The sequence below is a fragment of the Triticum dicoccoides genome, chromosome 4B, assembly GCF_002162155.2.
Source record: "Triticum dicoccoides isolate Atlit2015 ecotype Zavitan chromosome 4B, WEW_v2.0, whole genome shotgun sequence".
NCBI lineage: Eukaryota > Viridiplantae > Streptophyta > Magnoliopsida > Poales > Poaceae > Triticum > Triticum dicoccoides.
This window is the reverse complement of record NC_041387.1, coordinates 36,517,842-36,544,824: the sequence shown is the minus strand read 5'-3', so window position 1 is coordinate 36,544,824 and position 26,983 is coordinate 36,517,842. Positions and strand designations below refer to the sequence as shown.

The following is a 26,983-nucleotide window of genomic DNA, read 5'->3' as shown; positions in this document are numbered from 1 at the left end:
AAGCCGTGGATAATCAATTCAATGAGAATCCTCTCTTCATCATCCAAGATGCTATTCTCCCCGAAGATCTTCCTAATCTTCGACCCTATGCCATGGCCAAAGACGCATGGCATTGCGTTGTGTCTCTCTATCGGGGAAGTGCAAGCATTCAACGCTCCAACTATGAAGTGGTGCAAGATGAAGCCGATGAGTTTGCAATGAAAGAAGATGAAGAACCTTGTGAGCTCTTTCGGAGAGTAACCAAACTCGCAGTCTCACTCCGAGATCATGGGAGCAAGGACACGGACGACAATTAGATCAAGCGCAAATTCCTCAAGGCCATGATGCCCTACAACAAGGCCGTGTCCTCCGTCATTCGTCAAAGACCGGACTTCCACTCCATGACCTCAAGTGAAGTGTTGGATGAGTTCAATGAGCATTTTGGACAAGACCGCCGACAACGTGGTGCTCCGTTCTCAAAGATCAAAGAAGTCCAATCTTGCCTTGAAGGCCAAGGTCATTGTGGAAGAAGAGGAAGAAGAGGAAGATGAGGAGGGCAATCCCGAGGATACAAAGTATGATTATCATGAGCACATGGCTCTTGCTTCAAGGCAATTTTGGAGCAAGAAGAACACAAGGTTGAAGGAAATATGCCCTAGAGGCAATAATAAAGTTATTATTTATTTCCTTATATCATGATAAATGTTTATTATTCATGCTAGAATTGTATTAACCGGAAACATAATACATGTGTGAATACATAGACAAACATAGGGTCACTAGTATGCCTCTACTTGACCAGCTTGTTTATCAAAGATGGTTATGTTTCCTAGCCATGGACAGAAGAGTTGTCATTTGATTAACGGGATCACATCATTAGGAGAATGATGTGATTGACTTGACCCATTCCGTTAGCTTAGCACTTGATCATTTAGTATGTTGCTATTGCTTTCTTCATGACTTATACATGTTCCTATGACTATGAGATTATGCAACTCCCGTTTACCGGAGGAACACTTTGTGTGCTACCAAACGTCACAACGTAACTGGGTGATTATAAAGGAGCTCTACAGGTGTCTCCGAAGGTACATGTTGGGTTGGCGTATTTCGAGATTAGGATTTGTCACTCCGATTGTCGGAGAGGTATCTTTGGGCCCTCTCGGTAATACACATCACTTAAGCCTTGCAAGCATTGCAACTAATGAGTTAGTTGTGAGATGATGTATTACGAATGAGTAAAGAGACTTGCCGGCAACGAGATTGAACTAGGTATTATGATATCGACGATCGAATCTCGGGCAAGTAACATACCGATGACAAAGGGAACAACGTATGTTGTTATGCGGTCTGACCGATAAAGATCTTTGTAGAATATGTAGGAGCCAATATGAGCATCCAGGTTCCGCTATTGGTTATTGACCGGAAACGTGTCTCGGTCATGTCTACATAGTTCTCGAACCCGTAGGGTCCGCACGCTTAAGGTTTCGATGACAGTTATATTATGAGTTTATGAGTTTTGATGTACCGAATGAGTTCGGAGTCCCGGATGAGATCGGGGACATGACGAGGAGTCTCGAAATGGTCGATACGTAAAGATCGATATATTGGATGACTATATTCGGAGTTCGGAAAGGTGCCGAGTGATTCGGGTATTTTTTGGAGTACCAGAGAGTTACGGGAATTCGCCGGTGAGAAGTATTGGGCCTTATTGGGCCATACGGGAAAGAGAGAGGGGCTGCCTAGGGCAGGCCGCACGCCCCCCCAAGGCCAAGTCCGAATTGGACTAGGGGGAAGGGCTGCGCCCCCTCCTTCCTTCCCTTCCCTCTCCCCCTTCCTTGACTCGTACTCCTACTACTTGGAAGGGGGGAATCCTACTCCCGGTGGGAGTAGGACTCCTCCAGGGGCGCCATAGGGGCCGGCCCTCTCCCCTCCTCTCCTCCTTTATATACGGGGCCATGGGGCACCCCATAGAAACAACAACAATTGATCCTTGAGATCTCTTAGCCGTGTGCGGTACCCCCCTCCACCATAGTCCTCGATAATATTGTAGCGGTGCTTAGACCAAGCCCTGCGACAGTAGAACATCAAGATTATCACCATGTCGTCGTGCTGACGGAACTCTTCCCCGACACTTTGCTGGATCGGAGTCCGGGGATCATCATCGAGCTGAACGTGTGCTAGAACTCGGAGGTGCCATAGTTTCGGTGCTTGATCGGTCGGGCCGTGAAGACGTACGACTACATCAACCACGCTGTCATAACGCTTTTGCTTTCGGTCTACGAGGGTATGTGGACAACACTCTCCCCTCTCATTGCTATGCATCACCAAGATCTTGCGTGTGCGTAGGAATTTTTTTGAAATTACTACGTTCCCCAACAGTGGTATCAGAGCCTAGTTTTATGCGTAGATGTCATATGCATAAGTAGAACACAAGTGAGTTGTGTGCGATATAAGTCATACTGCTTACCAGCATGTCATACTTTGGTTCGGCGGTATTATTGGATGAAGCGGCCCGGACCGACATTACGCGTACGCTTATGCGAGACTGGTTCTATCGACGTGCTTTGCACACAGGTGGCTGGCGGGTGTCAGTTTCTCCAACTTTAGTTGAACTGAGTGTGGCTACGCCCGGTCCTTGCGAATGTTAAAATAGCACCAACTTGACAAACTATCGTTGTGGTTTTGATGCGTAGGTAAGAACGGTTCTTGCTAAGCCCGTAACAGCCACGTAAAACTTGCAACAACAAAGTAGAGGACGTCTAACTTGTTTTTGCAGGGCATGTTGTGATGTGATATGGTCAAGACATGATGCTAAATTTTATTGTATGAGATGATCATGTTTTGTAACAGAGTTATCGGCAACTGTCAGGAGCCATATGGTTGTCACTTTATTTTATGCAATGCAATCGCCCTGTAATGCTTTACTTTATCACTAAGCGGTAGCGATAGTCGTAGAAGCATAAGATTGGCGAGACGACAACGATGCTACGATGGAGATCAAGGTGTCACGCCGGTGACGATGGTGATCATGACGGTGCTTCGAAGATGGAGATCACAAGCACAAGATGATGATGGCCATATCATATCACTTATATTGGTTGCATGTGATGTTTATCTTTTATGCATCTTATCTTGCTTTGATTGATGGTAGCATTATAAGATGATCCCTCACTAAATTATCATAGTAAAAGTGTTCTCCCTGAGTATGCACCGTTGCGAAAGTTCTTCGTGCTAAGACACCACGTGATGATCGGGTGTGATAGGCTCTATGTTCAAATACAATGGGTGCAAAACAGTTGCACACGCGGAATACTCAGGTTAAACTTGACGAGCCTAGCATATAACAGATATGGCCTCGAAACACGGAGACCGAAAGGTCGAGCGTGAATCATATAGTAGATATGATCAACATATTGATGTTCACCGTTGAAACTACTCCATCTCACGTGATGATCGGACATGGTGTAGTTGATATGGATCACGTAATCACTTAGAGGATTAGAGGGATGTCTATCTAAATGGCAGTTCTTTAGTAATATGATTAATTGAACTTAAATTTATCATGAACTTAGTCCTGGTAGTATTTTGCAAATTATGTTGTAAATCAATAGCTTGTGTTGTTGCTTTGATATGTTTATTTTGATATGTTCCTAGAGAAAATTGTGTTGAAAGATGTTAGTAGCAATGATGCGGATTGGATCCATGATCTGAGGTTTATCCTCATTGCTGCACAGAATAATTATGTCCTTAATGCACCGCTAGGTGAAAGACCTATTGCAAGAGCAGATGCAGATGTTATGAACGTTTGGCTAGCTCAATATGATGACTAATTGATAGTTTAGTGCACCATGCTTAACGGCTTAGAATCGGGACTTCAAAGACGTTTTGAAAGTCATGGACCATATGAGATGTTCCAGGAGTTGAAGTTAATATTTCAAGCAAATACCCGAGTTGAGAGATATGAAGTCTCCAACAAGTTCTATGGCTAAAAGATGGAGGAGAATCGCTCAACTAGTGAGCATGTGCTCAGATTGTTTGGGTACTACAATCGCTTGAATCAAGTGGGAGTTAATCTTCCAGATAAGATAGTGATTGACAGAATTCTCTAGTCACCATCACCAAGTTAGTAGAACTTTGTGATGAACTATAATATGCAAGGGATGACGAAAACGATTCCCAAGCTCTTCGTGATGCTGAAATCGACGAAGGTAGAAATCAAGAAAGAGCATCAAGTGTTGATGGTTGACAAGATCACTAGTTTCAAGAAAAGGGCAAAGGGAAAGAAAGGGAACTTCAACTATAATGACAAGCAAGTTGTCACTCGCACGAAGAAGCCCAAAGTTGAACCAAAGCCTGAAACTGAGTGCTTACACTGCAAAGGAAATGGTCACTGGAAACGGAAATACCCTGAATACTTGGTGGATAAGAAGGATGGCAAACTGAACAAGGGTATATTTGATATACAGGTTATTGATGTGTACCTTACTAGTGTTTATAGTAACCCCTGAGTATTTGATACTTGTTCGGTTGCTAAGATTACTAAGTCGAAACAGGAGTTACAAAATAAACAGAAACTAGTTGAGGGTGTAGTGATGATGTGTGCTGGAAGTGGTTCCAAGATTGATATGATCATCATTGCACACTCCCTATACTTTTGGGATTAGTGTTGAACCTAAATAAATGTTATTTGGCGTTTGCGTTGAGCATGAATATGATTTGATCATGTTTATTGCAATACGATTATTCATTTAAAATCAGAGAATAATTGTTGTTCTGTTTAAATGAATAAAACCTTTGATGGTCATACACCCAATGAAAATAGTTTGTTGGATCTCGATCGTAGTGATACACATATTCATAATATTGATGCCAAAAGATGCAAAGTTGATAATGATTGTGCAACTTATTTGTGGCACTGCCATTTGGGTCATATCGGTGTAAAGCGCATGAAGAAACTCCATAAAGATGGATTTTTGGAATCTCTTGGTTATGAATCATTTGATTCTTGCGAACCGTGCCTTTTGGGCAAGATGACTAAAACTCCGTTCTCCAGAACAATGGAACGAGCTAGTGATTTATTGGAAATAATACATACCGATGTATGCGGTACAATGAGTGTTGATGCTCATGGCGGGTATCGTTATTTTCTGACCTTCACAAGATGAATTGAGCGGATATGAGTATATCTACTTAATGAAGCACAAGTCTGAAACATTTGAAAAGTTCAAAGAATTTCAGAGTGAAGTGGAGAATCATCGTAACAAGAAAATAAAGTTTCTGCAATTTGATCGCAGAGACCAATATTTGAGTTACGAGTTTGGTCTTCAATTAAAACAATGTGGAATAGTTTCACAAACTCATGCCACCTGGAACACCACAGCTTAATGGTGTGTCCGAACGTCATAACAGTACTTTATTGGATATAGTGCAATCTATGATGTCTCTTACCGATTTACCACTACCGTTTTGGGGTTATGCATTAGAGACGGCTGCATTCACTTTAAATAGGGCACCATCAAAATCCGTTGAAACGATGCCTTATGAACTGTGGTTTGGCAAGAAACCAAAGTTGTCGTTTCTTAAAGTTTGGGGATGCGATGCTTATGTGAAAAAATTTCAACCTGATAAGCTCGAACCCAAATCGGAGAAGTGCGTCTTTATAGAATACCCAAAGGTAACTATTGGGTACACCTTCTATCACAGATCCTAAGGCAAGTTATTCGTTGCTAAGATGGACCCTTTCTAGAGAAGAAGTTTCTCTCGAAAGAAGTGAGTGGGAGGAAAGTAAAACTTGCTGAGGTAATTGTACCTTGTCCCTTATTGGAAAGTAGTTCATCACAGAAATCAGTTCCAGTGATTCCTACACCAATTAGTGAGGAAGTTAATGATGATGATCATGAAACTTCAGATCAAGTTGCTACCAAACCTTGTAGGTCTTCCAAAGTAAGATCTGCACCAGAGTGGTATGGTAATCATATTCTGGAAGTCATGTTACTAGACCATGATGAACCTACGAACTATGAGGAAGCGATGATGAGCCTAGATTCCGCAAAATGGCTTAAGGCCATGAAATCTGAGATGGGATCCATGTATGAGAACAGAGTGTGGACTTTGGTTGTCTTGGCCGATGATCTGCAAGCCATAGAAAATAAATGGATCTTCAAGAGGAAGACGGACACTGATAGTAGTGTTACTATCTACAAAGCTCGACTTGTTGTGAAAGGTTTTTGACAAGTTCAAAGTGTTGAATATGATGAGATTTTCTCACTCATAACGATGCTTAAGTCTGTCCGAATCATGTTAGCAATTGCCACATTTTATGAAATCTGGCAAATGGATATCAAAACTGTGTTCCTGAATGGATTTCTAGAAGAAGAGTTGTATATGATGCAACCAGAAGGTTTTGTCGATCCGAAAGGTGCTAACAAAATCTGCAAGCTCCAGCGATCCATCAATGGACTGGTGCAAGCATCTCAGAGTTGGAATATATGCTTTGATGAGTTGATCAAAGCATATGGTTTTATACAGACTTTTGGAAAGGCCTGTATTTACAAGAAAGTAAGTGGGAGCACTACAGCCTTTCTGATAAGTATATGTGAATGACATATTGTTGATCAGAAATGATGTAGAATTTTCTAGAAAGCATAAAGAAGTGTTTGAAAGGAGTTTTTCAAAGAAAGACCTCGGTGAAGCTGCTTACACATTGAGCATCAAGATCTATAGAGATAGATCAAGACGCTTGATAAGATTTTTCAATGAGTACATACCTTGACAAGATTTTGAAGTAGTTCAAAATGGAACAATCAAAGAAAGAGTTCTTGCCTGTGTTGCAAGGTGTGAAGTTGAGTAAGACTCAAAACCAGACCATGGCAGAAAATAGAAAGAGAATGAAAAGTCATTCCCTATGCCTCAGTCATAGGTTCTATAAAGTATCCAAACCTATTGTATACCTTGCTCTGAGTTTGGCAAAGGAATACAATTTTGATCTAAGAGTAGATCACTGGACAGCGGTCAAGAATATCCTTAGTGAGGACTAAGGAGATGTTTCTCGATTATGGAGGTGATAAAAGAGTTCGTCATAAAGAGTTACATCGATGCAAGCTTTTACGCTGATCCAGATGACTCTAAGTCTCAATCTGGATACATATTGAAAGTGGGAGCAATTAGCTAGAGTAGCTCCGTGCAGAGCATTGTAGACATAGAGTATTTGCAAAATACATGCGGCTCTGTATGTAACAGACCCGTTGACTAAACTTCTCTCACGAGCAAAACATGATCATACCTTAGTACTCTTTGGATGTTAATCACATAGCGATGTGAACTAGATTTTTGACTCTAGTAAACCCTTTGGGTGTTGATCACATAACGATGTGAACTATGGGTATTAATCACATACAGATGTGAATATTGGTGTTGAATCACATGCTGATGTGAACTAGATTACTGACTCTAGCGCAAGTGGGAGACTGAAGGAAATATGCCCTAGAGGCAATAATAAAGTTATTATTTATTTCCTTATATCATGATAAATGTTTATTATTCATGCTAGAATTGTATTAACCGAAAACATAATACATATGTGAATACATAGACAAACATAGTGTCACTAGTATGCCTCTACTTGACTAGCTCGTTTATCAAAGATGGTTATGTTTCCTAGCCATGGACAAAAGAGTTGTCATTTGATTAACGGGATCACATCATTAGGAGAATGATGTGATTGACTTGACCCATTCCGTTAGCTTAGCACTTGATCGTTTAGTATGTTGCTATTGCTTTCTTCATGACATATACATGTTCCTATGACTATGAGATTATGCAACTCCTGTTTACCGGAGGAACACTTTGTGTGCTACCAAACGTCACAACGTAACTGGGTGATTATAAAGGAGCTCTACAGGTGTCTCCGAAGGTACATGTTGGGTTGGCATATTTCGAGATTAGGATTTGTCACTCCGATTGTCGGAGAGGTATCTCTGGGCCCTCTCGGTAATACACATCACTTAAGCCTTGCAAGCATTGCAACTAATGAGTTAGTTGCAGGATGATGTATTACAGAACGAGTAAAGAGACTTGTTGGTAACGAGATTGAACTAGGTATTGAGATACCGACGATCGAATCTCGGGCAAGTAACATACCGATGACAAAGGGAACAACGTATGTTGTTATGCAGTTTGACCGATAAATATCTTTGTAGAATATGTAGGAGCCAATTTGAGCATCCAGGTTCCGCTATTGGTTATTGACCGGAAACGTGTCTCGGTCATGTCTACATAGTTCTCGAACCCGTACGGTCCGCACGCTTAAGGTTTCGATGAAAGAGAGAGGGGCTGCCTAGGGCAGGCCACGCGCCCCCCCAAGGCCTAGTCCAAATTGGACTAGGGGGAAGGGCTGCGCCCCCTCCTTCCTTCCCTTCCCTCTCCCCCTTCCTTGACTCCTACTCCTACTACTTGGAAGGGGGGGGGAATCCTACTCCCGGTGGGAGTAGGACTCCTCTAGGGCGTGCCATAGGGGCCGACCCTCTCCCCCTCCTCTCCTCCTTTATATACGGGGGCAGGGGGCACCCCATAGAAACAACAACAATTGATCCTTGAGATCTCTTAGCCGTGTGCGGTGCCCCCCTCCACCATAGTCCTCGATAATATTGTAGCAGTGCTTAGGCAAAGCCCTGCGACAGTAGAACATCAAGATCATCACCACGCCATCGTGCTGACGGAACTCTTCCCTGACACTTTGCTGGATCGGAGTCCGGGGATCGTCATCGAGCTGAACGTGTGCTAGAACTCGGAGGAGTCGTAGTTTCCGTGCTTGATCGGTCAGGCCATGAAGACGTACGACTACATCAACCGCGTTGTCATAACGCTTCCGCTTTCGGTCTACAAGGGTATGTGGACAACACTCTCCCGTCTCGTTGCTATGCATCACCATGATCTTGCGTGTGCGTAGGATTTTTTTTTTGAAATTACTACGTTCCCCAACAAAGGCCCAACTTCAACAAGAACAACTCAAGTGGCTTCAAGGGCAAGCAACGAGTAAGAACTTGTTACAACTGTGGCAATGTGAGCCACTTCATTGTGGATTGTCCTTACGAGAAGCGGGAAGATAATGGTGGCAAGCTCATCCAAAAAGACAAAGCCAAGTCCTTCCGAAACAAGAACAACTTCTCCAACAAGACTCCTACTCGAGGGTTGGTGGTTCAAGAAGAATACCATGAGGATGACGATGATGATGAAGATAGTGAAGCAATGGCCATGGCCTCCGTTGCCATTGCCACAACTCCCCGGGTGTCTCTCTTCGATTCACCCAACGAGAACATCACCGCCAAGTGCCTCATGGCCAAGGCCTCTAACAAGGTAACCCCCAACATCAAAACCACCATCATTACTAATCACTCCTTGACGGATTGCAATGAAAATGAGGGGTCTAGTGAGGAAGTAAATTAATTTGAGTCTTTTATGAGTAAGCTCAAGGGAAAATCCAAGAAGCACTTCGTTGCTCTCTTGGAATAACTTGGTGAAGCTAATGACATGATCGAGGCTCATGAAGAAACCATCTCTAAGATGGAAGGCCATAGTCGTGACTATGCCGATGAGATATCGGATCTCTCTAATGCTCTTGAGGAAGAGCGTGGACATCATTTGGCTCTTGAGGAGTCACACAATGATTACTATGTTAAGTTAAAGAAAGATCTTGATCATGCTCTTATTGTGTCTCATGTGCTAACTTCCGAGAAGGCTAAACTTGGCGTTGACCATGCTAGACTCAAGGAGGAGTTTGACTTACTCGACAAGGCCCACAAGGTCTTGAAGGGTGCTCATGCTAGCCTCAAGGAGTCTCATGATCAACTCCAAGTTAAGCTAACCAAAGAAAAGGCCACCTTTCCTCATATGGTATTAATTGATAATGCAAATGCCACTAACCCGTGTTGTGAGCATGTGCATCTTGTGGAGGAGAATGCCAAGTTGAAGGAGCAACTTGAGAAAGGACTTGTGACATGCATACAAGGTGAGAAGAACCTCAACTACATTTTGAGCAATCAAAAGGAAGTTGTGGCCAAGGAGGGAGTTGGGTTCACACCCAAGTCCAAGAACAAGAAGAAGAACGACAAGACCAAACAACCTCCTCCTCTCAAGCAAACTTTTGTGAAGGAGGGAGAGGGTGCTCCTAAGGAGAAGAAGAACAATGTGAAGGGTGGTGATGTAAAAAAGGGCAAAGCCACCTCTTCCAACAAAGCCGGCGACTTTAACCCTTCTTATGTGTTGTGACGTGCTAGTGATGGGCATGTTTATGCTAAGTTTGTTGGTTCTTCTTATGAGTACATTGAATGGTCTATTTGGGTTCCTAAGACCCTTGTTACTAACATCAAAGGACCCATTACTAAATGGGTACCTAAAACAGTAAAACCAAGCATTGATCTCTTGTAGGTGTTTGCTTCCGGTGGGGGATCATGGTTGCTCGATAGTGGAGCAACAAATCATATGACCGGGAGCAAGGACTTGGTGGTGGACATGCACAAGATCCCATCTATGCCCACCAATGTCGAGTGGGTGATGTCTCGTCTTCTAAGGTATTGGGTCTTGGCAATGTTGTCATTTCTCATGATCTAACGACCGAGAAAGTCATACTTGTTGAGTCCCTTGCGTACAATCTACTTTCCATTTGTCAACTTGCACTCATGGGCTTTTCCACTTTCTTTGATATTGATACCGTGGCCCTCTTGTGGAGCAAGACTCTTAAAGTAGCCTTTGTTGGGCATGTCGAGAACGGTCTCTATGTGATTAACTTTTCGGAGCGACCCACTAAGACCGCGACATGCCTAATGGCTAAAGTTGATATGGGATGGCTTTGGCATCACCGTTTAGCCCACGTCAATATGAGATATTTGCAAAGTCTTCTCAAGGGGGACCATGTCCGTGGACTAACAAATGTTAGTTCTGCTAAAGATCGTGCTTGCAGTGCTTGTATCGAAGGAAAGCTTCATGAAAAGGCTCACTGTCGGTGTCAAAACCGGCGGATCTCAGGTAGGGGGGCCCAAGCAGTGCGTCTTAGGGTCAATGGTAACAGGAGACAAGGGACACGATGTTTTTACCTACGTTCGGGCCCTCTCGGTGGAGGTAAAACCCTACTCCTGCTTGATTAATATTGATGATATGGGCAGTACAAGAGTTGATCTACCACGAGATCAGAGAGGCTAATCCCTAGAAGCTAGCCTATGGTATGATTGTGGTTGTATATCTATCGACTAGCCTGGCCTCGGTTTATATAACGCACCAGAGGCCTAGGATAACAAGAGTCCTAGACAAATACGCCGGTGGGGGAGGAGTCCTTGTCTTGATCGCCAAGTCTTGTGGATTCTTCCTTGTATGCGGCAGCTGTCCGGACTGGCCCATGAGTGTACGGCCATGGGGGTCCTCGGCCCAATCCAACTGATCGGGAGACGACGCGTTGAGTACCCCCTAGTCCAGGACACACCGTCAGTAGCCCCCTGAACTGGTCTTCAAGTTAGGGACGCTCCTCGATTCTTTCGAACTGTTCTTCATCTTCGGTTGCCGGTCTTGAAAACTGGTTCAACAAATCTTCTCATCTTCGATCTTGAGGATCGCCGAAATGCATTCGACGAGTTTATACGTCGGGTATCTGAGGAGCCCCCTTAAGTTTCCGGCCTTTATCAATGCCTTATTATTTTTATGCCACACCTCGGGTTTGTAGTTGTTCCCGGGAGGCAGTGCCCTCTTGCATCCGAGCTCTAACGCCGGACTGCATTCAAGGTATCTTTTGCAGCTGAGCACCAATGTCGGACTGCTTTCGAGCTCCAACGCCGAAATGTATCCCAGCTCCAACGCCGGACTGTGTCCAAGCTCCAACGTCGGACTATGTCCAAGCTCCAACGCCGGACTATATACAAGATGTCATAGATCATCTTGGTCCAAAAAAGTTGAAGGAGTTTAGCCGAGCTTAATGCCGGAAATGCCCTCTAAGGAGCCGGCCACTTGCATCCGAGCTATATGCTGAACTGCTTCCGAGGTGGTTCACCACCTCGGTCATGGGCTGATTTTTGGTCGATATTTTTTATTGATGCAATTTATTCTCTGACGAGATATATAGCCAGTAGCCCTTAAGGTGTGTATCGGTCTAAAACCCGAGATGCACCTGAAGGATGACATAAGACCGATGATCCCAGTAACCACTGAGACTCAGGTTGATTTGCAAAATCGGCCTGAGGATCAAGTCCTAGCTCGGCAGAATACTTTGGGACACAAAAAGCGGCGTGCTCAGTCCTCGAGACTCAGGTTGGGTGCGGCCGACCAACCTGAGGATCAAAATCTCCTCGGAAACTGTATTGCACTTAAAATTTTCTGCATAGAACAGGCAATGCAGTAGCCCCTGAGAAACTGGTCGGGTGGCAACACCAGATCAGGGGATCGATGTGCCCCTTTAATATTTTTTAAATAATAAGCCCAAAGCCCAGTAGCCCCCGAGCCTTAATGCGGGCACGGGAGGCCGAATTAAGGATCGATATCCATAGTAAAATCACAAATTATGTGTAATGACTCTATGTATCCAAGTACTCTACGTCATTAATGCTCGGATCCGCATTGTACAAAACTTTGTTGACCGACCATCGGCTTCCACCTCCTCGGCCAATAGCCGAGGAGTGTTTGTCCTACTTTATAAAGCCTTTATGAGGGCAAAGATTTACAACAAACAAGGTAATCTGGCCATACGGTTTTATAAACAAAGGTACGCAGAGAGACATGTTATATTACTGTTTAATAGAAAAAATGTCTTCCAAAGAAAATAGTCCCGCTATCGGTTCCTTTCTTTGGGTTGTCATGCTAAGCATGATCATGAAACCTCAGCTCCAATGTAAGAGCAAAATATCGAGGATTTAGTTTGGGAGGCCAGTTAATAGCCCCCGGTAGTGTTCGGCGACAGTCGAGGTCAAGCCGTAACCACTTCGGCCATTGTTATGAATGGTCCGTCGTTTAACGCCGTCATCGGATCGCCAACCAGTTTACGCTTATTGTGACCGTCAATTTTCGGCTTTCTCCACTGAGGTGCTTAACCATGTGAGCTGGAAGCACAATCGCAGTGGTTCTCCCTTTGCACACCTAACCGAACAAAGCGGAACATAGGAGGCAAGCGCAGGAGCCGGGCAACCCAACTATTGACCGAAGACACAATTTGAAACCGATGCATATATAGCAATATCCGAGAATGTTTTTGCCGAATCTCTAAAGGTGTCTGGCGTTGCACTGCGAGACTTGTGCTGAAAACACACAAATAGTTTAAAAGTGCCATGGGCTCGAAAAGCCAAAAACTTATTCAAAAGGTTAATGTCCGGAGTAGATCAAGTGTTCGGTGCCAATCCGAAAATTGGACTTTAGAAAAAAAAAAGGTGCTTCTGCCGTGCTTTAACATGACACATCCTATCTCAAAACTTCAAGCGGGTCAGCCTACGGCTTCAACCTCCTATCCCGAAGGTGAAGTACTTCTTACTAGGCCAGTTTAGCAAACTAAACTCTAGCGGCTTTGAGAGAGAAATTAGGCTCCCCGGCTAGTGACCGCACACTTGTGTCGAAAAAAGGAGTGATAAATAATAATAAAAACTTTGCAACGACTAAGAAGAAAAACACTTATCATAAAACGGCTCATATAAATTTAAGAGCCCCCAAGTGACTTCGGTAAAAGAATGATTGCATGTACCGAAGTACTTATATCATATCTATGTTCAACCAAACTTTAAACGCGTCTTAACCGACCGTCGGCTTCTCCCTCTTCGGTCAAGGACCGAAAAGTGTTATGTACTCCATCTGTCGAGAATATCGATGGTGTTTCCAATAACCAGGCAATCAGGCCATAAGGCTGTAACAGACAAAGCGCGCTCAGGGAACTTATGCTATATTACTGCAAAGAGTAAGAAGCATCTTCGAAGAAAATAGTACCCCCACCGATACCTTTCTTCGGTGCTCATTGTTATTATGAGACTTGTGCAATAGATTTTTTGTACTCATGAGTTTCGTTGTGTGCCGACCATGATTGAAAACAATAAGAGCACTAGCTTTCGACTTCACCCAGTCTGAGGTCCGGCTCGGGTGACCCGATCATGACAATCGCAGAGGTGCTCCCTTTACTCCCTAGCCGAACAATCGGGAATGTAGGGGTAAGCACAGGAGCCAGGCAACCCAGCTTGCAAATCGCTTAAGTCAATATGGTGCATATTGTGGCGTAATACACGAACAAGGAACGAAGCCGTACAAGTATAACCATATGCAAGAGTAAAAAGCTTCATGAAGGAAACCCCCAAGTAAACGGGGTATTTGAATTTGCGTGTCACAAACAAAGTTTGGACAAGGAAATTTTTACAAGCAACTTTTTTCCAAAAAAGTATAATGCTTGGCCGAGCCGAACACAAGTTAAAAATTTAAAACTTTGAGCATGAAGACAACTTAGCTGGTTAATGTGTTCGGTATTGATGATGCAGTCCGAGCATGACGCGGGACAAGGTTCCATCCTCGAGCCGGTCACAAGCTGGCGGAGCAAAGAGCTCGGCACTCCGAAGTGGTGACATAGCACGGTCAATGCAGGACGGCAGGGTGATGCTGAAGTCCCTGGCATGGGGTAATGAAGTGTTGACGAAGCCCCCCGTCCAGCCGAGGTGACGCCAAAGGATATAGTCCGGCTAGATCATTTTCCTGTGCACAAAAAATAGTGCAAACCGGAGATAATAGTAATAATAATAAAAAAATCGTTGCATAACAAATAATTTATGCAAAGTGAGTAATAAAAGAAATATGGCCTGGCGCCGAAGTCACTGTCGATGCCGGGCGGCGGCGTGATGCGGTAAAGGCATGGCAAGGCCTGAATTCACAGGTCGGTTTGAGTTTCGGATGCGGCGTTCGCCGAACTATGTACGGAAACTGACCGAACCACCATGCGGCTGTCGTTAATGCGGCCACCATTTGATAGACCTGCGTACATATGATGGACAAACCAGAGTAATAATTCATTGGGAAAAACGAACCCTAACAAGCAAAAAATACTAGGATTAATAGCACCTCGCTTATTTGTTGTAGCAATCCGAAGAAAGGTGATTCCCAAAATTGAGACTCGATCCGCACACCTATCGCCTGATGGGCAATAAAGCAACGGCATGGCGATGCTGGCAAAGGTTGGCTCGCCGAGGCAAAGTCCTCGGTGAAGCTAATGTGACGGAGCTGGTCGGCCCGCGACACCGAAGTCTCCGGAGTAGGTTGATGAAGAGATGATGAAGCCCCTGGTCCAGTGATGCAGGTCGTGACGTGGTCGATGCTGGCTTAATAAAGTGACCATGTGGCGATGGAGGTGTGCCCGCTCCGTGTAATCCGTAGGGCGGCGATGTTGGTGACGATTTATCCTTCGCGATGCCGAACTATTGTTCGGCTGGCCGAGATGATGATTCGAAGAAATTGAGCTCGGCTCAACAAAGCGACGACGTGCCTAACGCAGGTCGGCCGCCGTGGAGTGATGTTGTCGGGCTGGTTTGACACCGGCGCGACGGTGAAGTTCGTATTGCAAGAATACTTTTAATACTACTGGGATGTGTTTGACAATAAAACACAACACCCCATATGAAAACTTCCTTCAAAAAGGATGTCCGAGATCCCGTTCATAAAGAAGATGAATTCGAGTCAGATTCGTTCTCGCGCAGAAAACAGATCCAAAAAGTGATGCACTAATCGGAAGTTTCCCGGAGTTTGGACGGTCGGATCGAGCTGAAGTTTTGGCCAGTGGTAGATATGGGAATTCCGCAGCAAATCAACGGTTGGATCCTCCAAAGGACATCCGAGCTAGATGCTGGATACCACGCCCTAAACTCGTTCGGATTCTCGTCCAGATTCAACAGGGCTCTGGTATATCGGAGATTGCCGGAGATTCCTCCATCGGAACTCGACGAAATTTTTGCAGGGTTGTCTTAATTCCGCATAATTCCACCGAAGTAATCGTTTAAGCGACACTCGAGGAGGCGGTGGCGGCGAATACAAGTTTGCTGTCCGGAAAAACAGCACGGTCGCCTGAGGGCAATGTTGACGTTGAGCCCTCGAGCTCCATGGATGACTCCTCCATGATCTTTATAGAGATCGGAGTTGGTGTTGATGAAGGCCTTCATCCGAACATGACAATCGGAGGTAGGGCGCAGTCCTCGGTCAAACCAAGGTGACCAGTCGAGCTGGTGACGAAGAAGCCGACGTCGCAGTTGACCTGCAGTCGAGTCATTGATCCTTTCGCCGATCACACAGCGGAACTCTCAATGAAAGCACCAATGTCGGTGTCAAAACCGGCGGATCTCGGGTAGGGGGTCCCAAGCAGTGCGTCTTAGGATCAATGGTAACAGGAGACAAGGGACACGATGTTTTTACCCAGGTTCGGGCCCTCTCGGTGGAGGTAAAAACCCTACTCCTGCTTGATTAATATTGATGACATGGGTAGTACAAGAGTTGATCTACCACGAGGTCAGAGAGGCTAAACCCTAGAAGCTAGCCTATGGTATGATTGTGGTTGTATATCTATCGACTAGCTTGGCCCCAGTATATATAATGCACCAGAGGCCTAGGATAACAAGAGTCCTAGCCGAATACGCCGGTGGGGGAGGAGTCCTTGTCTTGATCGCCAAGTCTTGTGGATTCTTCCTTGTATGCGGCAGCTGTCCGGACTGACCCATGAGTATACGGGCATGGGGGTCCTCGGCCCAATCCAACTGATCAGGAGACGACGCGTTGAGTACCCCCTAGTCCAGGACACCATCACTCACCCTCCCACGACTATCATCTACTCGAAGAGATCCTTGGAGCTCCTTCACATGGATCTTTTTGTACCTCCATCCTTTGATAGTCTTGGAGGTAGAAAGTATTGCTTGGTGATTGTGGATGATTATTCAAGGTACACTTGGGTATTTTTCTTCAATAGAAAGAGTGAGACTCAACAAACCGTCATCGGCTTTGCAAATGAAGCTCAACGTCAACATGATGCAAAGATCTTGACAATAAGAAGTGACAATGGCACCGAGTTCAAGAACTACACCTTGGATGAGTTTCTTAGTGACGAGGGGATCAAACATCAATATGCTGCACCATACACCCCTCAACAAAATGGTGTCGCGGAGAGGAAGAACCGGACAATGATGGATGCGGCAAGGACCATGATGGTGGAGTTCAAGTCTCCATACAACTTTTGGGCTGAAGCCATCAACACAGCATGTCATGCATCCAATCGTCTCTATCTCCGCAAAGGATTGAACAAGACTCCTTATGAAATTATTACCGGTAACAAGCCCAACCTCAAGTACTTCCGGGTGTTCGGGTGTAAGTGTTTCATTCTCAAGAAAGGTGTTCGCTTGTCTAAATTTGAGGCTAGAGCTTATGAGGGCATATTTGTTGGTTATGCTACAAACTCTCATGCTGACCGTGTCCTCAACAAGTCCACCAGACTCATTGAGGAGACGTGTAACGTGGAGTTTGACGAAAATAACGGCTACCAAGTGGAGCAAAGTGGTACTTGTGATGTAGGTGATGAAATTCCTCCCCAAGCCATAAGAAGAATGGGTGTGGGTCATATCCTACCCATTGAGGAACCCTTGTGGCCGAAGGAGAAGGACAATGCTCCACTCAAGTGGAGCCATCACCAACCCAAGACCCACACGCTTCCAAAGAACAAAGTGAAGGCCCTCAACCTTTTGAACAAGACCAAGGGCAAGATCAACCTAAAGATGGTGGTGAACCACCAAATGATGCCCAAGGTCAAGTTCTCCCCCTCGAGCAAGTTCAAGATCAAGAGCAAGCTCAAGATCTAGAACAAGCTCATGACGACGCTCAAGACAATCAAGTTAACCCTCCTCCTTCCACATCCGAGGAGGAATTAGAGCATCGTGCCGGGAAGATTGCTTCCAAGCTCACCACCAAAGGTCATCTCATGGAGAATGTGGTTGGAAGCCTAAGAAAGGAGGTAAGCACTCATAGACAATTAGCAAAATATTGTGAACATCACGCGTTTTTCTCTTGTGTTGAACCCCAAAAGGTCTATGAGGCGCTCGAAGATTCAAATTGGCTCAATGCCATGCATGAATAACTCAACAACTTCGAGTACAACAAGGTGTGAAGATTGGTGCCAAGGCCATCGGGGAACCACAATGTCATTGGAACCAAGTGGATATTCAAGAACAAGCAAGATGCTCATGGGAACATCATTCGCAACAAGGCAAGATTGGTAGCACAAGGCTACTCAAAAGTCGAGGGTATCGACTATGGTGAAACCTTTGCTCCCGTTGCTCGCCTTGAATCCATTCGTTTGTTGATTGCTTATGCTTCCCATCACAACTTTATGTTACAACAAATGGATGTGAAGAGTGCTTTTCTTAATGGTCCTATTAATGAGTTGGTTTATGTCAAGCAACCCCTCGGGTTCGAGGATCCTTACTTCCCAGATCATGTGTATCAACTCGATAAGGCACTCTATGGCCTTAAGCAAGCCCCACGTGCGTGGTATGACCACCTTACCGGTTGTTGCAAGATCTTAGATTTGAGGTTGGGCAAATCGATCCCACTCTTTTTACTAAGAAGGTCAAAGGGGAGTTGTTTGTATGCCAACTATATGTTGATGATATTATCTTTGGTTCCCCTAACAAAGCTTTCAATGAGAAATTTTCCGCTCTCATGACCTCTAAGTTCAAGATGTCTTCGATGGGAGAGTTGAATTTCTTCCTTGGTTTCGATATCAAGCAAAGAAGAGAAGGTACCTTCATCAACCAAGCCAAATACACTCAAGACATGCTAAAAAGATTCAAGCTAAGCGATGTCAAGCCGGCTTCTACTTCGATGCCCACCAAGTGCCAACTTGACATTGATCCCAATGGTAAAGCGGTGGATCAAAAGGTATATCGCTCCATGATTGGCTCCCTGCTTTACCTTTGTGCATCTAGACCGGATATCATGTTGAGTGTGGGAATGTGCGCACGGTTTCAAGCCGCACCGAAGGAATGCCACTTTGTGGCGGTCAAGTGAATCTTCCGATATTTGGCTCATACCCCAAACTTTGGCTTATGGCACCCAAGAGGAGCAAACTTCAAGCTAGAAGGATATATGGATTCCGATTGGGCGGGAGACAAAGTGGATAGGAATTCCACTTCTGGAGGGTGCCAATTTCTTGGTTGCTCTTTGGTGAGTTGGTCTTCCAAGAAGCAAAGTTTTGTGTCTCTATCATCCACCGAAACGGAGTATGTGGCGGCCGGTAGTTGTTGTGCACAACTCTTATTGATGAGGCAAACTTTAAAGGAGTACGGTGTCATTTGTGACAAAGTGCCTCTTTGGTGTGACAATGAAAGTGCCATCAAGATTTCTCTCAACCCGGTGCAACATTTCAAGATGAAGCATATTGAGATTCGGTATCACTTCATCTGGGATCACATTAGGAGAGGGGAGATCAAGCTCAAGTATGTCAATCCTCATGATAACCTTGCATATATTTTCACGAAGCCCTTGGATGAAGCAAGATTTCGTGAGTTAAGGCATGAGCTAAATATCATTGATTCGAGCAATGTGACTTGAACCCATGCACACCCCACCACATTCAACTTGGTGTCTAGTTTAGGTATAGGCATGGACATAGGGGGAGTGTTGTTCTCTCAATGAACTCTTCCTCCCCCCATTATGCATAAATTGATCATGTCTTTCACATCAACCATTTTTTTATGGTACTTGTGCTTCAAGGACGAGTTTTGGTCATGGGCCCAAGGTTAAAATCTTCACGGCACCATACCTCTTGACTCAAACATAGATGGCCTCGGCCACCGCCCTCTCTTGAAGAGGTGTGTTTCTTGTCCCCTTGTTAGTGTTCTCGCTGCCGAGTTTTATTTCCTCTTCTTGCCGTTGGTTTTTTTAGCATAGCCGTCTTTTGTCTAGTTGTTGAGCCTTGCTGGGCGGCACTACCGCTGGTGGTGTGCGGTACTACCGCTTATGTTGACAAGTGGTACTACCGCCCACCAGCGCGGTACTACCGCTGAGGGGCGGGACCAGGGGGTTATGTCGGGGAAGGGGGAGGTTTCATCTCCCCCATACCCATTCGCTTCGTCCCCTCGTTCCTCTTCATCTCTCCAGCATCGCCTTGCCGCAGGAGGGCTCCGGCGGGCCATCGTCTCCGGGCCATCCCTCTCCATTTCCTTCGGTGGAGTCGATCCCCACCTCGTCCTCTTGCCATGGATGCCTGTATTGCCCCAGCTCCTCCTCTCTTTTTGTCTAGATTTCAAAGCCAGCGTCCTAGGGGCAATAGTGGTTGCATCTCTTGATTTTTGGCTAAATCTAGGCTTAAGTAGGTTGGAAAAGGCAACTAGACTATTTGGATTAGTGTTTGGTAGGAGTATTTTTGAATTTGGCAGGCCAGTAGTGACGGATTTGACCACGGCAGTAGGGAACCGCCGTTTCCCCGTTTCGAGCGATACTATCGCTCCCATTGGCGCGGTACTACCGCTCATGCGGTACTGCCGCTTCCAGGTCATGGTACTACCGCTGCTTGCCCAGTTCCTTCATGTTCCTGCTATTTCCTGATCTCGTTTGTTGTGTTTGTTGGCTTATGCTCGTTCTTTCTGGTTGTTTCGTGCGTTCGTGTGTTTGGTTCCAGGTGATGAACATCCTGAGCAGCAAGCCCACCGTGTCAACCCCGGTCGTGCAACGTCAAAGCGCTACTGCACATCTGAGTCAGCAGATGGTTCATCTAGTGCTCCATCGCCGCCAGCGGGTGCTTCCTCAAGTGCTCCACCTCCGCCTCAGCTCAAGAAGAAGTCTGCCGTCAAGCCGAAGCCGAGGGGCAAAACTGTGACTAAAATGAATGCCAAGGAGTTCTGGGCAAGGCGTCGCTGCAACCCCTACATGGAAGACCAAGAACCCACTTTGGTCAACTATCAATTCTGGAACCGCTTTCAGTTTGCCATCTTCTTTGATGTGATCAAGGCCAAGAAGAATCTCTATGTTGATGTGCGCTCCATCGACACGGACTTTATGGAGAAAGACCCTGAGTACTTTGGTGAAGCCCTTCAGATGTGCTCTCAGTTGAACATTCTCAGGATAATGCAGTTCAACAAGGACTTTGATGCAGATATTGTGGCTCAATTCTATGCCACTGTCCATCTAGGAACTGATGAGGACGGGACTCTGACTTGGATGACAAATGGCAAGTTGCTTTCTGTCAAGTGGAAGGCTTTCATGGAGTTACTTGGGGTGGAAGATCACGGGCTTGAGACTCCAGTCGGCTTCCGCCCTCACCTCAATGCAACCTCCACTCACAAGCAAGCCCTCTAGCCCTACTGTTCTGTCAAGATCCACCCCGAGACTAAGAAGGAAACCTATAAGCTGCCTACCTTTCTGGACATCCTTCACCATGTCTTCCGAGAGACTCTCTTCCTTCGCATCGGGAATTTGGATATGGTCCACTCCTATCTTGTGGACATGTTTCTCTTCTGCCAGCATGAGAAGGAAGCGAACACCGGCGAGTCCCTGGACATTTCTCATGTTATGTGGTCTGAACTTCTATCTGCTATCTCTGAGCGCAAGTGCCCGATTTATGGACCGTTCATCATGTTACTCATTGAGAAGGCCTAGGCACAGGTATATCCAAGGGTCCTGCTGGAAACCGGAGATTTGATTTCTCATGAGATCAAGCGTCTGAGGAAGAAGGATAACTGGGGCACCCCGGTCCCTAAAACTGGGGGTACATCTTCTGCTACTGCCATGGAGATCGAGGACGAGGCTGATGCTGATGCTGATGATGACGCTGACTATGAGCCTTCTGGAGCAGAGCCCTCTTGGGCAAAGAAGCTCAAGCTCAAGATGAAGAAGCTTTTCTGCATGGAGTCTCATGGTCAGTACATGACACATGTGGTTGAGAAGAAGGCCAGGGGACGTCACAAGGAGCTCATGCGTCAGTTGGGTGCGACCGTTAATAGTGGATCTGAAGGCCAGATAACTGAGGAGGAGGAGTGGATTCACCAGCACTGCCCGTGGACAGATTCAGATGCCGAGCCGTTTCCGACCGATGATGGCGGTGTAGATGATCCCGCTAGGATATGATGTTTAAGATCCTCAGCTTGCTATCACCTGGAGCTGTAGCAGCACTCTTTGCCTTTTTGGTGTCTCGATGCCAAAGGGGTTCAGGGATTTGTGTCGTTTGTTGTTGTTGCGAGTGTTCCGTTGTGGTGTCGTTGTGTTTTCTCGCCTTTTGCTTTGTTTGGTTTTGTGCCAGTCAGACCTAAGTTCCCGTCATATGGTGTGAGACATATGCTACCTTATCTTTATATTATCTTTATCTATGTCTATCTAGTTCTTTGGTATCTTATGAGTTGCATGCTTATCCTGTTATATACCCTGCTCTCATATTTCCTGCTTAGGTTGTTGGTCTCTAAAATATAGGGGGGGTGTTGATCCTAGCATGTGTGTCGTGCAGTCCAAAGCACTTAGCTAGAAAGCACACATCTAGGGGGAGCTCGTCTATACTTTAGAGATTGTGGGGTTTGCTTATGTCCTATGTCTTTTCTCGTTTGTGCAAATCCCGTATTGTTATCGGTCCACCAAAAAGGGGGAGATTGTAAGGGCATATTTATCCCTAAGGTGTTTTGGTGATTGATGACAATGCTTTTGCGGACTAATCGTGTGCGTTGAGTTTTTAGAGATTCATCCTTTGGCACGAGATGATTCCCTCCCCTCGGAGTGTTATTTAAGATGGTGCAGCTCTTTCGTTTCTATGTTGGTGGACTAGTTTTGTAGGAGTCACCGTACTATCAAGAGGGGGTCCGCTTTGGTAAGGCTTGGGTGGAATCAACACGTACACATCATTGTCACACCCTTTGAGCCTTTCCGCTTCAATGGAGAGCTCTTTCCCCTTCTTTTGAGCACCGCTTGGTCCCAACGGTAGTACCGCGGGCCACAGCGGTAGTACCGCTCGAGTGCATCAAGCGGCAGTACCGCTTGGAGCCTCCGTCGTAGTACCGCTGCGGCTCCGTGCTCCTGCTGCCTCGACTCGAGGGCTCATTTTTCGTGTTGGGTTGTGCGGCACTAGTTGCGGCAGTAGAGGCGGTAGTACCACTCCTAAACGGTAGTACCGCCCTTACCACCGCGGTAGTACCGCTTTGGGTCCAGGTCCTCCTTTTGCTCCTCGCTTCCCTCTTCTGCGCGGCAGTACTGCAAGGTGGGACGGTAGTACCTGACCACAGCGGTAGTACGGCCCACCCCAGCGGTAGTACCACTCTCTGCGGGGCTGTTTGGGGGAGTAACGGTTGGATTGTTCCCCCCACTATTTAAGGGGGTCTTCTTCCCCAAAGTTGACTTACCTCTTCCCCCAAAAGCTCCATTGTTGCTCCAAGCTCCATTTTCACCTGATCTCTCTCCCTAGCCAATCAAACTTGTTGATTTTCTCAGGATTGGTTGAGAAGGCCCCGATCTACACTTTCAGCAAGAGAAATTTGATTCCCCCACTAATCCCTAGCGGATCTTGTTACTCTTGGGTGTTTGAGTACCCTAGACAGTTGAGGTCACCGCATAGCCATAGTCCATTGTGGTGAAGCTTCGTGGTGTCGTTGGGAGCCTCCAATTAAGTTGTGGAGATAGCCCCAACCTTGTTTGTAAAGGTTCGGTCGTCGCCTTCAAGGGCACCAGTAGTGGAATCACGGCATCTCGCATTGTGTGAGGGCGTGAGGAAAATACGGTGGTCCTAGTGGCTTCTTGGGGAGCATTGTGCCTCCACACCGCTCTAACGGAGACGCACTTCCCTTCAAAAGGAAGTAACTTCGGTAATACATCCTCGTCTCCATCGGCTCCACTCTTGGTTATCTCGTGCCTTTACTTGTGCAAGATTTTTGTGTTGTATCCCTTTCTTGTTTGTGCACTTGTTGATTGTTGAATCATATAGGTTGCTCACCTAGTTGCATATCTAGACAACCTACTTTGATGCAAAGTTTAATTTGGTAAAGAAAAGCTAAAAATTGTTAGTTGCCTATTCACCCCCCCCCCTAGTCAACTATATCGATCCTTTCACTGGTTAATGCTACCCCTTTGGCCACACTCTCACATGCAAGGAGTATGAGTTGTTGCAACAAAGCCCCCTTCTCTCTTCCTCTCTTCTGATGGGGTTTAGGTTAGATACGGGCTTTGGTTGCAAGCGGTAGGTTTGTACTAGCTGCATTGCAATGGATGATGCATGGAAGTAGGTTAGTTCTCCTATGTGGGGCACTGATCACATCCACATCCCCAATCAACGGTGAGGCAACCAAACCTCGAGTCATTCTTTTTGCCGTCTCAAACTTCAAGAGCAGGGTTGTGACTTGCAATTTACATGTGATGTCATTGCATATATGCAGAAATAGAAAATGCTCATGCGATCGTAAGCACATATATGATCCCGATAGGTGTCTACATGTGAAGGGATGATCCTCAACTCATGCTAGATGTAACATTTATTTGAAACGGCCGCTATGAAGAGATGAGCGAATGAGATAACCCGTAGCATTAATTAGCCATTTGTGCAGTCTGGAGCTTGGAGCTCCTTTGATTCAAAGGGATTTCATAGGATTTTTGAAGAATTTAAATCCTTAGAGAAAAAAACTTATGATGGTTGTTTGACTCGTAGGATTGAAATCCTAACAATTGTTTCCATAGGATTCATTCGTACTCCATTCTGGAGGAAATTCTTCATCCACTCAAACTTCTTGATACAATTTATTTGTCTTTTTCCGTTCATTCAAACACTTTTTCGTCCAAATTAGTGTAGTTTTGTAACCATATGTAGTATACAAAAAGGACATGACACTTTATTCATGTGTTTTTTCTATTCCTGTGTTTTCAGAATCTTACAAATCAAAAAGGCCCTCGAACATCAATTTAGTGTACTAGTTCAACTAAAAAAGATGAAGTGTCCTAGTTTGGAGCTAGAATTTTTTTTAAATCCCCTCCCATATATTAATTAATTAAAAATGTTCATACAATCGTCTATTACAACTTCAACCACGCAGGGTGAAACCAACAGCGTAGTAATCAAGCCACACATATCAAGCCGTGTACTAATCTCTTGGGAGCTGTGGAAAGAAGCGAAACATGTGGATTTCCCACAATACGGCGGTACCGACTGGAGTCACACGTTGCTAGAATAAAAAAGGAAGCCTAAACCTCTATAACTTCGCAAAACACTTGGGTAACATTGTACCGCGAGAGTGATCATTGTAACTTCGGCCAAAGGCCTAAACCTCTATATCTTCTCTCTTAAGTAATGAAACTGGCAAATCTTTTGTCTTGTTTTTAAAGAAAAAAGCCGCCCATGGATCATTAATCTCATCAATTAGATAATTTAGAAGTATCAGCGGAGGAAATTTCCTACTATTATTAGTTAGGACTACTAGCAAACAAAGACTCTTCCGACACCTATAGAACTAGCAGTGTCCTATTGAACGAGAGACACTGCTAGTTCAGAAATGAACAACGAGCATACACCAAGGAAAGATGGAATATACACGGTTTATTTATATATGTAGGAATGAATGAACGGTCAACAACCAACCAAATAATTTGCTCTACACATTTCAGAAATAAACAACGACCAGACACCCAAAGAAGAAGGAATTTGCAGGGTTTTTTTCTATCTGTATGTACGAACGAACGAACGAACGGTCAATAACCAAATAATTTACTCTACACGTTTCGGGTGAAGTGCTACAGCCTACGGAGGTGGCCTGTGTGGGCAGCACGAGGTCCCCTCCGAGTTCCGATCGTGCGTGCAGCAAGACGCCCCCGGCCCCGACGCCGTGCGCCGCGGCGGCGGCCAACACAAGGAGGAGGAGGAGGAGGAGCTTGCTCCCTGAGCAGCTGGACGGTGCGGCACGGGAAGCCATGGCAACAGCTCGATCTCTTTTGTGTTTTTTCAACGGTTGATGCAATCTCTGGAGGTAATTGATGCACTTTGAGATGACACGTATGCATCAATTAGCTGCGTGTAGTTTGGAGCTAGAATTTTTCGTAACCAGACACACACGTACTAATCAAACCACACATAGGTCATTAATATTTTTTTCTATTATAGTTAGACAATTATACAAAATTCTGACACCACGGATACAAAAGACTCTGACACCTTATAATACATGGTTCTCCTATATTGAACAAAACAAGAGACACTACTGCCGTACTACTAGTTCTGAAATAAACGACGACCAGACACCAAAGAAGAAGGAATACACGGGGTGCATTTCCATCTGTACGAATGAATGAACTAACGATCAGCAACCAAATAATTTACCCTACACATTTCGTGCGCAGTCTGCACTCTGCAGTGGACTACTACGGAGATGGCCTGTGTGGGCAGCACGAGGTCCCCTCCGAGTTCCGGTCGTGCGTGCAGCAAGAGGCCCCCGGCCCCGACAGCAGCCTCGCGCTCGCGCTCCCACCTCCGCCGTGCGCGCCCGCCACCCCCGGCCCCGGCCTCGCCGCGGCCACGCCGTGCGCCGCAGCGGCGGCCAACACAAGGAGGAGGAGGAGGAGCTTGCTCGCCGAGCAGCTGGACGGTGCGGCACGGGAAGCCATGGCAACAGCTCGATCTCTTGTGGGTTTCACCTTTTGGGCTTTGGACTTTTGGTACGGCCTCGTACGAACGGAGTGAACTTCATATATATATAGCGCAGGGAGAGCGCGTGCATGGAAAATACGACGCAGTTTTCCGGTGTGTTTTCGTGAAGTTTTCCGGTCGATCTGGCCGAGTACTTTACTTGGGCGGCATTTTCACGGAATCATCCGAGAAAACGGCGGCCGTGAAGTCGTGGCCGACCAATACAAAACGCGAGAACAGCACGAGGAGCGGTCTTTCTATTTTTAGATACACACCCGTGGAATTGTCGTGCAGTGTAATTTCCTCTTCCATTTTTAGGAACCGTCGTGTGGTGTTACTTCCTTTTTCCTTTTGATGATTGATGAAACGGGAATGTACCTGCACATTTCGCCT

The 26,983-nt window shown here is 45.6% G+C and overlaps 1 pseudogene; it reads left to right on the top strand.

Annotated features, from left to right (window-relative positions):
• The window catches only part of LOC119292474, a 38,217-nt pseudogene extending 12,367 nt beyond the window's left edge, over positions 1 to 25,850 (top strand).
• The last annotated feature ends 1,133 nt before the right edge of the window (positions 25,851 to 26,983 follow it).